The sequence below is a fragment of the Buteo buteo genome, chromosome 1 (assembly GCF_964188355.1).
Source record: "Buteo buteo chromosome 1, bButBut1.hap1.1, whole genome shotgun sequence".
Lineage (NCBI taxonomy): Eukaryota > Metazoa > Chordata > Aves > Accipitriformes > Accipitridae > Buteo > Buteo buteo.
In genome coordinates this window covers 49,818,995-49,833,861 of record NC_134171.1, presented here as the reverse complement: position 1 = coordinate 49,833,861, position 14,867 = coordinate 49,818,995, and the positions used below count along the sequence as shown (strand labels likewise).

The window sequence follows — 14,867 nt, the reverse complement described above, 5'->3', positions numbered from 1 at the left end:
AGAGAGATTTCAAATCCAAAGCTGCACAAAGAAAGTACTAAGGTGTTAATTTCCCTAACAAAAATGTTGCACAAATCTGCCCTAAACCTCCAGTCCCAACCTCTCTATAAAACATAGTTTATTTGAAAGAAAATTTTGAATAGGAGACAATATTGAGGATTACATAGTAGTCTGTTACTGATGCTAAGGAATAATCTGTGTAATTTCATAGAGGCTTGCCTTTCCCAGACAATGATTTAACATCTTGAAATCAAGTTTTTATAATTTAGTTTCCTCATATAATGGTTGTGGTTTTGGGAAGAGCACTGATAAAAGCTATGCATTGATTGCAATGAAAATTCTAAACCACCTTCAGCAAAAGTGTAGATATAGGATGTGAAACCACCTGGTCCCTGTTGAACACAGTAAAATGCAAGCCAGCCATTAAACCTTTTAGTTCATCTATTCCCTCTGCAGATTTTATGGCTATTAAAAAGACCATCTTTAGGGCTAAGTGCTAAAGAGACTCTTAACCCAAATGCTACTCAATCCTGCATCTTGAATGTGGAGATTATAGGAGGGATGGAGACCATTTATGAACCTTTGGGGAACAGGTGCACAATCAGTACTCTTCCCCTCCTGCCCCACCCAAGAAATTCTATAAAAATCTTTCTCTCAGTAGAAAAACCATGAAAGAAATGCCATGCTAAAATAGTAAATTTACAGATAGTGACAGCTACCTTGTTTAAAGAAATTATTTTTTAAGGACAGATGATGCTAAAGGATTATGTGGTTAGCTGCAATCAGCTGGTGATTGGCTAAACTTAAATATCTTCTGCTGTGATAGTTAACTAACTCTGAACAGTCCATTGCTAAATACTAATAATTTGGAAGGACTTCCTCCTGATCTGGGCAACCACGTTTCTGTAGCTGATGGTCTGCATTCAGCAGGAGCTGCTGCTGGCCAGGAGCAGGGATTCCTGAGTGCAGCAGACAATTGCCTGGGGCAGTCATGGGAAAAAGTAAGAAGTTTCTGGTCTCAGAAACTGCAGCAGTGGTTCGAGAGTATTGTAGTACCCAACTGGAGCCTATAGAAATCATTGTCCTTTGATTTTCCTGAGGACATACGGAAGAAGCTGAATCAGGTAGAAGCATGTGTGAATTAATTTTCCTCGCTTAGCAGGGATCCATGTTTCTGATGACCAGTTTTCTTCCCCACACCTGGATAAAAGTGGGTGTTGGGGGGAACAGCTGTATCATCTCCTTTCCTTACAACATGGGCAGGCCAGTGTGCTTCCGCTGAGAGCCCCTGGGATACTTTTGCCCCATTGACTGCTTTATTTTCCTTGGAGGAGAAAAGGAGCTGCCTTATCAAGAAATGCAGCTGAGAGGGTGGCATGCTCCCTCCTTTGCTTGTTCAGTCTAACAAGGAGCATCGGGTGATGACTGGGAAGGCATGAGGAGAGCGATGAGGAAGGGGCTGTTGCTGGAAAGAGAAGTTTCACTGCAGCAGCACCTACTCTCCCTGTCAGCAGCAGTAGCAGCACCCTGAATCTCTGGGGTGGCAGAAGCAATCCATTTTGTAGTGTGCTGGGCCAAGAAAAGACTTCCTCACAGGTGACAGTGAACAAGCCTGATCAGTCAGAACTATTTCAGACATATTCACAGTGAGTGCACCTGTGTTGTATCTGGTGGGATGGTCTTGTGAGCATTGTGCGTTTCTGGGTTTTGCATCTGGTATGCACTTTATCCCTGAGAAGCACCAGAAGTTTTGGCCTAGTACAGGCAACCTACAAATCCCACCTAATCTTACAACGGGAATGTCAGAGACTTCTTAAGAAAACCCTGAAGACTGTAAGTACCTGCTTGATAGAGTGTATAGGATAAGTGGACCTTGCAGAGTGACAGCGCCATTTGCACAGCCTGGGAGTGCACCTATGGAGTGTTCAAAGTACAGAATTCACCTGGCCATGTTGGGGATACCAAGAAGCACTCTCCCAGATTTACCCTGCCCTCCCCAGACACTCCCACTGGTAAGTAATACAGCCAGGCAACTGTTTTGGCTGCTAGGAAGCCCTCCAGGCTTTTCTACAAACCCTGCCTCCTTATCTGAATCAGCTAAATAAAAAATTATTTTTGTACCTGTGTGCTAGCATTGGCTGCTGCTAAAATGAAAATAAAAGTGCTGAGGAGACAGTCTCAACACCAGCAGTACATTGAGAAAGGACTGGATATGCTTGTTGGTCAAAAGTCTTTCTGTCATTTTAGCAATGTGTGATATTAATAAGGCTCAGCAATATTTCCAGATGGTGTGCAGGTATGTCCTAGGTCAATGATGTGCAGAGAAGAGAACTTTCTTCTGCCCAGAAAAGGGTGGTCAGGTATCTGCAGGTTTTTTTCTGTATCAGTTCGTTTCTGGACTGACAAGAACCTAAAAGATGTATTTTCATGCGAGGGGAAAACAATTTGACTGCAATATGTATCAGGCTAGTTTAGGACTGGGCCTGTAATTGCCAGTTTAGATTTTCCTCATCAGTTAACAGTTTCTGTGTATTGTGAACATTTTGGATGAATTATTTCAGGTGATTTCTGTTGGTAAGGGCTTACCACCTATGCATAGTAGTTATTTCAATACTTTTTTTTTTTTTTTGATAACACGTAGACTTACTTATTGCCAGTGTCATGTCTTATCTGGAAAGCTCTACCTAGCAAGGGAGCCAGTGGGTAGTCTGGTAGATACAGTAGTAAAAGTAATGTTGCTAATGCAAAAAATTGAAGATGTTTTTGTGTAGTTGCTATGGTCTTACTGAGTTGCTACAGAACTTGAGCTTTTGCTGTCTTGCATGTTGTTTATACCCTGTAAAGATGGTAGCCTAACTGCTACCAAATCGGAGCGGAAGCATTTTGCACTTGGGTTTGTTCAGGTGTGAAGCAGTGCTGGAGGGAGGATGCTCTGGAGAATATAGCCATCAAATTCAATCATTATCTGTGAGAAGAACAGACGCTGCAGTCTAGAGGCAGGCAGAGTGTGAACTGATGTGGTGCATGTTCATCACAGTATGCTGCTGATACTACTTAAAATACTGACTTAGAGGCACACTATTCCTTGGTGCTCTGAAACAGTGCAGTGCTGCTCAAACTGTGTGGTGGGCAAATGGCTTCAGGTGTGGACAAGCATACTCATACACTCAGGTCTCACATTGCAGGTTTTTGAGTGTAGCCCCCCCCCCCCCCCGAGGAAAAATTAGTCTGTTAACTAATTTCACCACAGAGTACCAAACATTTCATAGCCATTAAAATCCTTGTATACTGTAGCTTTCTGGCTGCATTCCAGCTTTTACTGGCAAACACTTCTTTCAAATTACCTGTCTTTTAATATACTACTTGCAAGAACCTGGTGATGCAAAATTTCAGTTTAAAAGAATATATGTTGTTGGATTTTACACTTCTTTGCTATGTATATTGAAAATATGTTTGACAGCCTGATTTAGCTGGAAAGAGTTGGGGGGAGTAATCAGACTAAAATGGTTATTCTGATTGTTAAGTACTATGTGCCAGAAAGGACTGAATCATCGTTCTTATTTTGTACAAAGTTAGGTGCTGGTGCTGTGCTACTATGTAGGCAACCATTATGCACCCACAACAGTAGCTTGCACAAACAGCCCTGGGGATTGCAGTTGTCTTTATTAAGAAGAGGAGAGTTGCACTGTGTATTGTGGTTTTGTCTACAAAATCTTGCAGAGATATGCTGGAAAGGTTTGAATGTCTTGTGAGCAGGGTGGCACTTGTGATAGTGATCAGAGCTTATCTATACTGCTGCTTATTTGGAGAAATTAAGCTCAAGACGTGGTGCAGACTGCTTATGGTACAAATAACTGCATCTTGATGCTGTCTTTCTCACAGAGACCATTGAATCATATGGCAAATTCAAATTGGATTATTAAAGCTGCACAAAAAGGTTAGAGGAATAGATACAGAATATGATTAAATAATAATCATAGCAGAATGGGAACATGAGTTCACCTTCCTGTTTAGCTGTGTTTTTCAGGAGCTTTGTTAAATATAGGCTTACATTTCAGATGATGTGGATCATCCCCTCTGAAAAATCAAGGCCTTGTAAATTTGCCTCAGGTTAGACATCCCAAATCAAGACTTTCAGATACCATTGTTCCTCTTATTTTTCAAGGCTGGGAAAGATGGGATAAGGTCTCCCCTTACATACTTGTCCTGGACAGGTCTCTTGCTTTCCCTAGTCTAATTGCCCCCTTTTTTTCCCCTTCCTCTCACGAGACCACTGCCTGCCCAGAAACTTCTTTGCAGGGCATAATTTTCAATTCTTCTAATTCTTAGTAAGCAAGTTGGGGAAAAAAATGTCCTAAGGTAATACTGAATTATAACAGTTAGGTAGAAGGTTTTGATTATGATGGTCTATTTTCCTGTTTGGTAGAAACACATTCTTGATAGTCAAGTGTATTTCACAATGTGGAGTGGTTTGGGGACTGCTGTTTGTACTTGCTATAACTATACACATGCAAAATTGTGTAATGCTAGAACTGTTCCCTACTTAGCTGAGACTAATGTTATTTAAAAAAATGGTGGATAAATTAGGAAATTAACATCCTGTTGCCAGGTCAACCACATTCCTTATTTGTAAGTATCAGTGTGTGTATGAGAAGGATAATACGTAGTGAGGACAGAGAAGAGCTGCAAGCTCTCCATAGCACTGTGGGAGGGGAAGGTTGTAGAAAATAATGCCTTCAGCAACAGTGACCTAAACCCTTCATTCTCTTATCGCTCTCTGTACATGTCAGTAAGTAAGAGGGAGAATGATTAGAAGGATCAAAAGGCAAAATTCTGTTTCTTAATTAACTGTGTTTCAGTTTCCTGAGGATGCACACAATGTATTTCTGTGTGTTTTCTCAGATTTCACTGGTGGTGAGAGACAGTGGATCAAAGATACTGCCTCGCTTGAACTGCCCTCAATTTCTTTGGGTTTATGGTAGATGATTTACTGCCTTTCCAGGTTTTGCCTTTAATCCTGTAAATGTTTTTTTAAGGTTTCCTTACTAACCTTCTTGTGAAATCTACTTGCTATGCAAAAAAAAAAAAAAAAAAAAAAGTTTGAGGTTGTTTTTCTTTTTGCACCATCAAGCAAAAGATTGTGTTGTTACGATGAAAAAGTGTAGTGATCAGAGCCTTTCCTCTTTCTAGGCTGATGGTATTGGAAGTGTAAAGAGCGGTGGTTCATCTGTGCGAGAAACAGTCATGTTTTAAATAGAAGGTTTAAAGTCAGTCAGTTGCACCATTAAACCTATAAAGTGCTTGTTTGGGGACTGTGCCCTGTATCCTGATTTCCAGAAAATTAGGTATGATTCTAGCTCTGGTCTCTTGTTCCCCATGTGCAACAATGGCTAGGAATACTGTGGTGGGAAAAATGTAGTCATGCTTAAAACAGAGGCAGTGCCTGTCTCTTTTCAGCAGGTATTCTTGCAGCCTATTAAGAGTTGCACAGATGGACTCCAAAGGGAGTCTCCTTCAGTCCTTTAACTGTAATGATACAAACCAAGATAATTCTTTAAAAGTGAGGTTTAAAAGTTAGGCTTCCAAATAAGTACAATCTTCTTTTTTCTGCTGGGTACCCAGCAGTTCTTGTTTTAATCTGCAGAAGACTACTAGGTGCTCAGCATTTAAGAAAATCAGGACTCTTACGTAAGTACCTACACACAGATATAAGTATGACAGGCACCTAGTTTTGAAAGTCTTGCACACTGGGTGCAGTGTGGGTGGTCAAGAAATTTTAGGTAGGTTCCTTGGGGCTGTGAGATGGAACCGTTGATACAAAACATTTTTTGCTAGCTGGCAATAATTTTATGAAAAGTGGCTGTTAATTTTTTCTACTCTCGTGTGTTTCCTTTTCCTTCCCTTGTTTCATAAGACATTCTTCATTTGACTGTGGGGAAGCCAAGCCTAAAGTATTGTTGCATCATGTGTTACAGCTGCTCCCATAGCATTTTCTGTTCTCTTTGCGTAAGTCAGAACAGAATTGAAGTACTGTTCTTTCCACCAAAGATTTCTGGTTTAGTGAGGAGGAAAAGAAAACCAACAACTTGTCTCATAGGTTTAGAAACCTGTAGTTTCATCTTTACAAAAATACTTTACAAAACAAAGGGAAACAATGGCTTTTGCAGAGTTTGTACAAGAGAGAACCCAGGGGGGACCCAGGGTATTGTATTATTTCTGAAATGCAAATTGCAGTGAAGAAGGGACATTTTTCTATACATGAAAGCTCCGTCTCTTTTTTCTTTCACCCAGCTCTGAAGGTAGTAATACAGTATTTGTCTTCTGTTTAGGATAAGCACATGATTGACATTAAGTGTTCAAGTGTGTGTCTTTTTTTTATCTCCCACAAGTACTGTTTTCCCTCTTTCTGTTCAGTTAAGTCATGTTCTGTATTTTATGCAACCTAGAAAAGGCTCTGTGTTCTTAATCTTGTTATCTGCTTTCTCAGCATTTATTCATTTTTCAATTGCCTATGGAAGTGGAAATGTTAAGATACAGTAACTGGGCTCTGTGATGGCAGAATCTTTCTTCGTAAAACTGCTGCTTGCATTTTCTTCTCTATTTGCCTTTTGTTCTATATACTTCAGCTTTAGGATAATCACATATTATGTTAGATACTGGTCTTCTGTTCTTCCATAGATGCACATAGTGTGTTCATGGAACCGAATATAATTATGATGTATGTAGGCAAGATATAACAGATGTGCTAACCTGTAAAATATATGACATAATGTTATTAGATGGAAAATATGAACTAGCATAAGTTATTCAACACAGAAGGTGTCATGAAATTATCCATATCCTCTTTAGTGAGTTTGTTGTAGCAGTGTGTGTACATAACAGCATGTTAACTGATGCATCAAGGTCTTTGTTTTGATACCCAGAAGTGTTGTTTGGGCTTTGATTTGCTTCCCTGTGTTCTGTCACACCATATTAGAAAGCTTTGGGTAGAGAATGTTCCCAGTAAAACAAATTAGGGCTGCAGACTGTGTGCTTTTACTAATTATTTTCCATATTCTCTGTTAGATGGATACTTTTCAGGTTGGTCTTACTCTTATGGAAAATTGTCTTGATAGATGAGTAGCTCAGAGCAACATCTGTAATTTATGGATATAGAAAACGCATGCAGTCTCTCACTGTCTTTAAAGATGTGCTTTAGGGCAAGTGAGATGTTCAGATAATAGAAAGGGGGAGTGTTAATAAATCTCAGTCAGGAAGGCAATACTTACATCTTTTCTTTAAAATAAATTCAAAGCTGAATTCTAAATTACTTTTTTAAACATCATTGGTGTTTTTTCTTCATACTATTGCTATTGTTAAATTGAATGCTAGATAATATGCTGGATGTGTAATTTAAAAATACAAGTAATTAGATTGTGAAGTTTGTTTTCCGAAACAGAACTAGTAAATCACTCAGGACCCCCCCAAATGTTGACTAGTGCTCTTGATTAGTAGTTGGAATCATTTAAGTTGCTATCGGTGTTTGTTTCAGAATTAGAGAAAGTATTACTGTATATGGGGAAAATGCTGCAGTATTAATAACATTATTTTAATCTGTAAGTACTGTGAAGAAAATGAACAACATAGAAATTGCTGCTCTGGAACAGACCAGTGATCCATACAGTCTTGTATCCTGTCTCTGACAGTAACCAATATGTGATGATTCAGAGGAAGAAATACACGCAGCCAATTGTGTTATAGTGTACCACAGAGGGAAATTTCTTTCTGGCCCCAGATGGTGCTCAGTTTATGCCTTAAAGCATGAAGATTGATAGCCATTGTAAATTTTACCTTAGCTAGTGTAACCAAATTGGATTGCTCCTTGTTGTCCATAACCTGCCCTTCACCTGGCCTTCGTAGAATTACAGTCCTGTCCCTTATTGCTAGATTCATAGCTTTTACGTTTGCTGTTTTAAGCAGATGCAGTAGTGCAATCCAAGGACTTGTGCCACTGTTTTACATGATGTCACGCACCATTGTATTTTTCATCGATAACAGCCTGGTTCAATGCTTTTGGTTAAACTGAAAATGATACTTTTCTGTTGGGCAGAGCAGACACTGCACTCACCCTGTGTCAATTCTCTGCCAGTTTGACAGCAGCTGTGTCCTATTCTGAACACAGGAGCCTTCCTCATGAGAAGAGTTGAAGCGTATGCCTAAAACTGACACTCAGAGACTTTTGTGTCATCGCAGTGGCCTGAAAGGATCAAAAATGGGTTTGGAGCATTACCACACCCTGCATATCTTGACCTCAGCAGCCTCTGAAGGGAAAGTCAGCATCGGTGCTGGTCATTCTGTTCTTTCACTTTCTATATCCTGCAAAACTGATGTTATATATCCCCAGCTGAAGACACTGGAGTGCAAGGTGCTGTTAGAGAAATGAACTTTGTTTTACTGCAGTACATATGTGACATTTGGACCAAAACTTATGGAAGGTCACTGGATTCAGCTGTCACAGAAGCAGAAACCAAGGTCTTTGTATTAAGCCTTGGTACATTTCATTTGTTATGTACCCATCTAATAAAACCCTGTAGTCTGAGGGGAGCTTTCTGACATCTGACAGTCTAGTAATATAGTTGTTCATTGCAGACAAAAACTGACCTGATTTTAGGTTGGCATTCATAATGCAAGGTAGTGCAGGCTTTTGAAACTACTTGCATTGATGATGCTGCCCTTCCAGGTCGTCTTGGGTACAGGCTAGTTTGATGCATAACAGCACTGTATGTCTTACTGGTTTGTGCATTGCCTTTTAGCAAGTCCTTCCCTGTGTCCAGGGTAAGGAGAATCTGCAACAGTACTTACACAATTACTGTTCTCCTTGTTTTTGTCTCTGTGGGTGAAGCAGTCTCTGACTTCACAGATAACGTTCAAAAAGCAGCAAGCAGTTATCACAGGAAGCAGATTTTGCTCAGCAGCTTACAGACTTGTCATTAGGTGCTGCCTTTCAGCCTTCCAAATGCATGCTCCACTGTAATTTTGCTGCTCCTTGGGAGATAATTAAACAACTCATGTCTCCTTGCCAAATGACTAGTCAAAGCCAGGGAATCTGGGTTTCCTGAATGACAGTGGAACGTCATAGCAATCTTGGGAGAAAAAAGGTCCCTTTCTCACTGAAGGAGGGAGGCCCAGCTTTGTTTTAGATTCCTTCAGTAGTACTGCTGCTGAATCTTCCAGAGCAATCATCTAGGCTTTAAATCAGCAGGAAGAAATAACGCTTTTGTTGGTTGGTAAGTGGCAATGTGTCATGTGGCCCATCTGTGAACCTCAGCTGATCAAATCCAGCAGAAACTGTCCTTGGGTTGTCAGGCTATATGAGCTGGCACATTGCCTCCTCCTTTATAGCAGAGTCCAGTTCTACCAGCACTGCAGTAGTTGGATGCTCACTTGAAGTCATGACATTTTGTATGTTAGTGAGGAAGTCTTTCTTTGTCCTGTGAAGAAAGGGACCTGTGGTGATACACTGCTGCCTAAGCTTTGGAAAAGGCTCCTGTTGTCCTGGTCTTCCACAGGCAGAGTTGGTCCTCATGGGCTTGTGTGGTCATGTCCCTTCACTCCATCTTCATTTTCTCACCTGAGAAACAGGACTGTAGCCAGAGAGGCTACTTCAGGTGAAATTCCTTGTGAAGCAACCTTTAGGTTTTCTCCTCTAATACTCCTCCTTTCTCCTAGCACATATTGGTTCAGCAATGGGGCAGCTCACTGGGAGCCATCTGGCTGGGCAGCAGGAAATCTGGATGCAGCAGACTCTGCGATCAACAACTGCAGGGGGACCGCGTTCGTTTGCAGCCATGCTCTCTGACAATGGGAAATTGGTGGTTTTTTGCAGAAGGTAAATGAAGTTTTATATAACAGCAGATGAACTGGAAAATTCTGCTGGCTTAATCTCAAATCTGAGATTTCCTTACACTTCTTGGGTCTTGCATATAAGCCTACAAGACATTTTCTAATAGTGTGTAGGTATGATGCCAAGGTAGTTGCAGTCAGTGGACTGTGTACCTTGGGGCAAAAAAAAATCAGTTTGGTGTGGTTTAAAGATGAGATGCACCAATTTAAAGACAAGCAATAAGAGGAAGCCAGCTCTGTGGTTATTCATATATTAGACTAACATTACATACACACAAGAAAAACACTTTTAAGCCTTCAGTGTGCAAATTCTTCACTAAGTAAATACAACATTTCTGTAAAGCTCTTGCTTTTTCACTTGCTCTGTGATACACTTTACCTTGGTCTTAACTGCCTCACATTCCTCCTCAATTACCTTTTCTTATGTTAATTTACAAATTTCAAAATTCAGAGATCCCCAGGCCATAGTGTTAAGAAGAAAGCATGTGTTTATATTGAATAATGTGGATAAGCATGAGGAAGTTAAAGTGAATCCAGGACCTCCTGCAAAGTCTCGCAGTTCAGCTTTGTCCCCCATGTTTGGCTGGGCTTTTGTAACACTGATGAATGAGTGCTCCCACAAAAAAGGTGTGGGGGGTTGTTGAACTCTCAGGCCCTATCATGGGCTGGGGGCCTGTCCTGCAATGGCAGTTATGCCGCTAGAATGAGACATGCATGCCTCTGCCTACCACCTGGCAGTGCTTTGAAGGAGCTGGGGAGAAGCTGCTGTGCCCTGGAGCACCCTGGACTGTGGGAGCTGCCAGCAGTGTCTTCCAGGGACAAGGGAATAACTTTAAAACTCTGAACTTCCCTTCGTAAATTCTTGCCTACTTCAGGCAAATGAAGACGAACAAAATCTTCCTTCCCAGTCTCATGCAGTCTTTTAGCCCCTGTTGACCTTGGCATCTGATGAGGGTTGCTTTGACCCAACAGCCCCTCCTTCTCATGGAGGCAAATTCTTGCCTCTGAGGTTAGGAAGTCTCCCAGTTCCTGTCGACCTCAGAGGTCAGCTCTGCCACGGGAGTGAGATGCTGCAAGTCAGCTGTCTGATGGCATCTTCCAGCTGTCCAAAGCAGTGGCCTCTTGGCCCACCTGTTCAGCAGTGCTGCAGGAATCCCAGGGCAACAAACAGCTCACACTACGTTTCAGAAAGCTGTCTGAGCAATGCCCCACATGTCTTAGCTTGCACCCCACATGGCTCTGCTACCTTCAGAATAAAATGGTGGGGTGGCATAATTGCCTGATTCAGGAAGGGCCCAGAAAGCGGGCCTAGTGCGGTGATGCCGAATGAGTTAACATATGTTCACGGAGTGGTTTTGCAAAGCAATGTGGGGAACTTCCCTGCTAGGTAAGGTGAGAGACCTGCTGTTTTGCATCATGTCCCACCCAGAGGTGTGAGAAAGAAAAGAATATTCTTTCTCTCACTGATGCTTATTAACCTCTCTTTGCAGGGATGGGACTCAGGCGGTGGCAATGTCTGGATGCTGCGGATTACCCAGGAGAGCGTGTATTGTGCAGGCATCAAGTTTCAGCAGTGCTGGATTTTGTTTGGGATTTTTTTTCTACAGCGTAACAGCCATGTTAAATTGATTTGCATGAGCCATGGAAGCTGTTCAATGGGAAGAAGGCTAATTGTCCCTTCAGTCCGCTCTTTCTGTTCCCTGCATGCATCCAGGGAATCTCAGACCTCCCGGTAATCCCAGAAACTCCTTCACACAGCGAGGTGTGGTTTGTGTTTGATGCGCAAAATGGTGGTTCATTGTAATCTTCCCTATATGTATACTCAAGAGGCAAAACCTTATTTTTGTTTGGCTTGTCCCTGAGTGCTATTGAATGGACTTATTGTGCGCAATAACCATGAGTGTCTATCTCTGGTATTTCACCTCAGAAATTAATAGTACTTTCCTGAGACAGTCTCCTTCAACTGTCAAAGCCATAATACTGCTGAGTGGTCAGGCCTGGAGGGGGTTTGGGGAACGAGCTGCTCTGCATAGGTGCGATGGTGATGTCAGGTCCAAACTGAACTAAACACACATTGGAATTTGCTGTCAATGTTAAACGTCCTTTCACGAGAATGACTGACACCTTTTCTTTTCCTTCAATTTTCCTTCACCTTTTTTTAACCCTATGTGGCAAAGCTACATCCATGTGAAGAGTTGCTGCCTGCCAGAAACTCCCCTTCAGGAGAAACAAAACAAACCCACCCATCCCCAGCACAGTCGCTTGTGTGCTGGTTAAGAGTCAACCTAGATTTGATGCCAGTTGATAGTAAGAGCTGCTGTATGACTCCTAAGTACTTCTTGTTAACACCGAGTACAGGGGAGACACACATGTTAGTGCTATATTTAGTATCAAAGTATGGACAGCATGAAGCCATTTGCTTAATAAAGTTTAACTCATAAAAATATTTAATGTTAATGGCCAGATGTATGTTACTAAGACCGTGATAGTTTATTAATTTGTTTGCTGTAACATTTTTAAACCAGGCATCCTAGCTAGATAGCATTGTGTGTGCCGTGCTTAGTCAACTGTACTGATAGGGGAAGGTCCGTTACATCTGTTCTCATTAGTGCCTTGGATTTTATAGGAATAAACACACTTTGGAAAAAAATCACTTCAGATGTTATACACAGAAGTCATTTGTTTTGTCATCCTGGAATGCTTCTAGAGAAGGTCTGCATGTCTTTTGATTCACTACTCCATCTTTATTTATCAGTGTCATTCCCTAAGACACGGAGTCAGTGTTCCTGTGAGAATGTCCCATAATGCAGTGAAAGCATTAGCAGCCACTAATCTCTTCTAAATTGCTTTTTACTGCTTTTTATTCCTGAAATGTGATAAAGTGAATAAAATTGCAGGCTTTGCTTGCTTCTCTGGTGTTCCATAGATATTGTTATTATTTACTTTATTTATAAACAAACACAGGCCAGCACATTCACAAACAATTGAAAGTGTCAGCTTGAGTCCCTTGCTGTTGCAAGCTATAATCTATCAAGCACCACCATTAATGTAGTGACTGTTTTCTAATGGATAAGACACCTTGAACACTTTCTCCTTTTGCTCCCTGTCGCTGCAGCACTGGCAGGCATCATTAGTGCATAAAATGCATTTTAATCTTTGGCTTCCTTGGTCTGCAGTGGCAGGGCGTACTGCATCTTGTACCCATCAGTGTGGGTTGGGTTTCTTAGCTTCAGATGCTCTGATTGGCTCTTCTGCAACCAAATTGTACTAATACCTGAGAAACTGCTGCGAATTTTCAGCCTACTGGCTAGTTTATACCTCTTTTATTCCTGGGTCTGCTTTTTTCCCTGCCTGTTTACACCATTGTAATTACAGATAACATCCCAGTTGTCTATGAAGCTAAATGTCTCAGCTTCTCTGTCCTTCTCTTGTAAGATAAGCACTTCTGGATTGTTGTGGCAGCACCTCTCTGCCCTGTTCTGGTTTGTGAATCTCCATCTTGAATGTTGGAAGACATTATCACGTGCAGTTTTTGAAAGAAAGCCCTTGTACAGGGGCATTAATACTTTTCTATCTACTGAAAATGCCTTGATTGATGCTTCCTAACATTACATTTGTCTCTTTCATAGCTGAATCTTACAGACCATACATTCTCCACCTTAGTGATTTCTTAGTGATGAGCTCTCAGCTTATTGCAGGAGTTTTTGCAGTTAGCTCCCAAGTGCAGAATCACAATATTTTTTGTTCATGTGGGACTCCTTTCACATTTCTATTGTTCTTGTCACCAAATAAATCCATTTCTTTTGGGGTAGTTATTGCAATCCTCCTCTATGTTGGCGATGACACCCCACATCACTGACTCTCATTAGCCCACTTGTTTATGCCAAGGTCATTAAAGAAAATGCTAAACTAGATGTATCCTTGAAAAACTCCAGTAGCCAAGCTCCCTGCTGTTTGATGTTCTTCCCCTTAATACTTCTTGTTGCTGTTTTTCCTTCACCCAGCTGCCTACCCACCAGCTACTACTTTCTAAATTGACAAATGGTTTCCACTGGAAATGCTTTACTGAAGTCCACCTGCATGAGACTGACTGCATTTCTTTTGTCTAAAAAATGGATTATCTTACCATGTCAGCCTGGAGAACTCTTTGAATTTTAGCCCATTTTGCCTTTATGTCCATGTCACTTGTTAACCTTCCTTTCAAAATTTGTTCTAAATTCTCCCATACTCCTGAGGTCAGACTTACAGAACTGTATTTGTTCATATTACTTTCCTATTCTTAATGCAGGTATTACATATACTGTTCTCCAGTCAAACAATATCACTTCTAACTGGATAGGCTATTATAAAAATACTTGCTACAAGACCATAGCAGACTATTATTTCTATGAGGTATCATTATTACAGAGCTGTGAAAATGAAAAGTGTAGTTCTGTTTAGCTTTATTTTCTGAAAGGAACTTCTAACCATGATGAGAGGAGAGAGCTCAGCTATGTGATATATGGGTGAGAAATCCTGGGCTGGTTTTTTATTTAGCCTTTAGTCTTTTTAATGTATGCATTAGTTTTCATTTCAGTGGCTGTTTACAAAAACAGATCTTCTTGAAATAAGAATGGAAACAAAATGAATAATACAGTGGTTTCCATTAAAAAAGTAAAAAAAACCCCAACCATTGTCATTATATACGAGAAAGGGAAATGACTTCGGTATCTCACTTCTCACCAGCTGAGTTGGCAATAGAAATTGAGAAGCACTGAAATAATGTTCTTAAAGGGCTGTTTTCATTTTGATAGGGCTGTCTTTTTCTTGCATTTTAACACTTCTTGAGCAGTCATCAACTATCTTGAATGTGACATGACATGGCATTACATGTTATAATCTTTTAATAACATACGGGGTATGATCAATTATGCCAGCTATGTATTCATTCACAAATTGTGGTCAGCAGAATTTAGTCCCCGTATCAGTCTAACAACTTTGATGGG

General features: G+C 40.9%; 1 long non-coding RNA gene across 2 annotated transcripts in view; it reads left to right on the top strand.

Annotated features, from left to right (window-relative positions):
* Positions 1–14,867, top strand: part of LOC142031984 (uncharacterized) — a 242,102-nt gene that overhangs the window by 189,577 nt on the left and 37,658 nt on the right. The gene's annotated exons all lie outside the window — the stretch shown is intronic.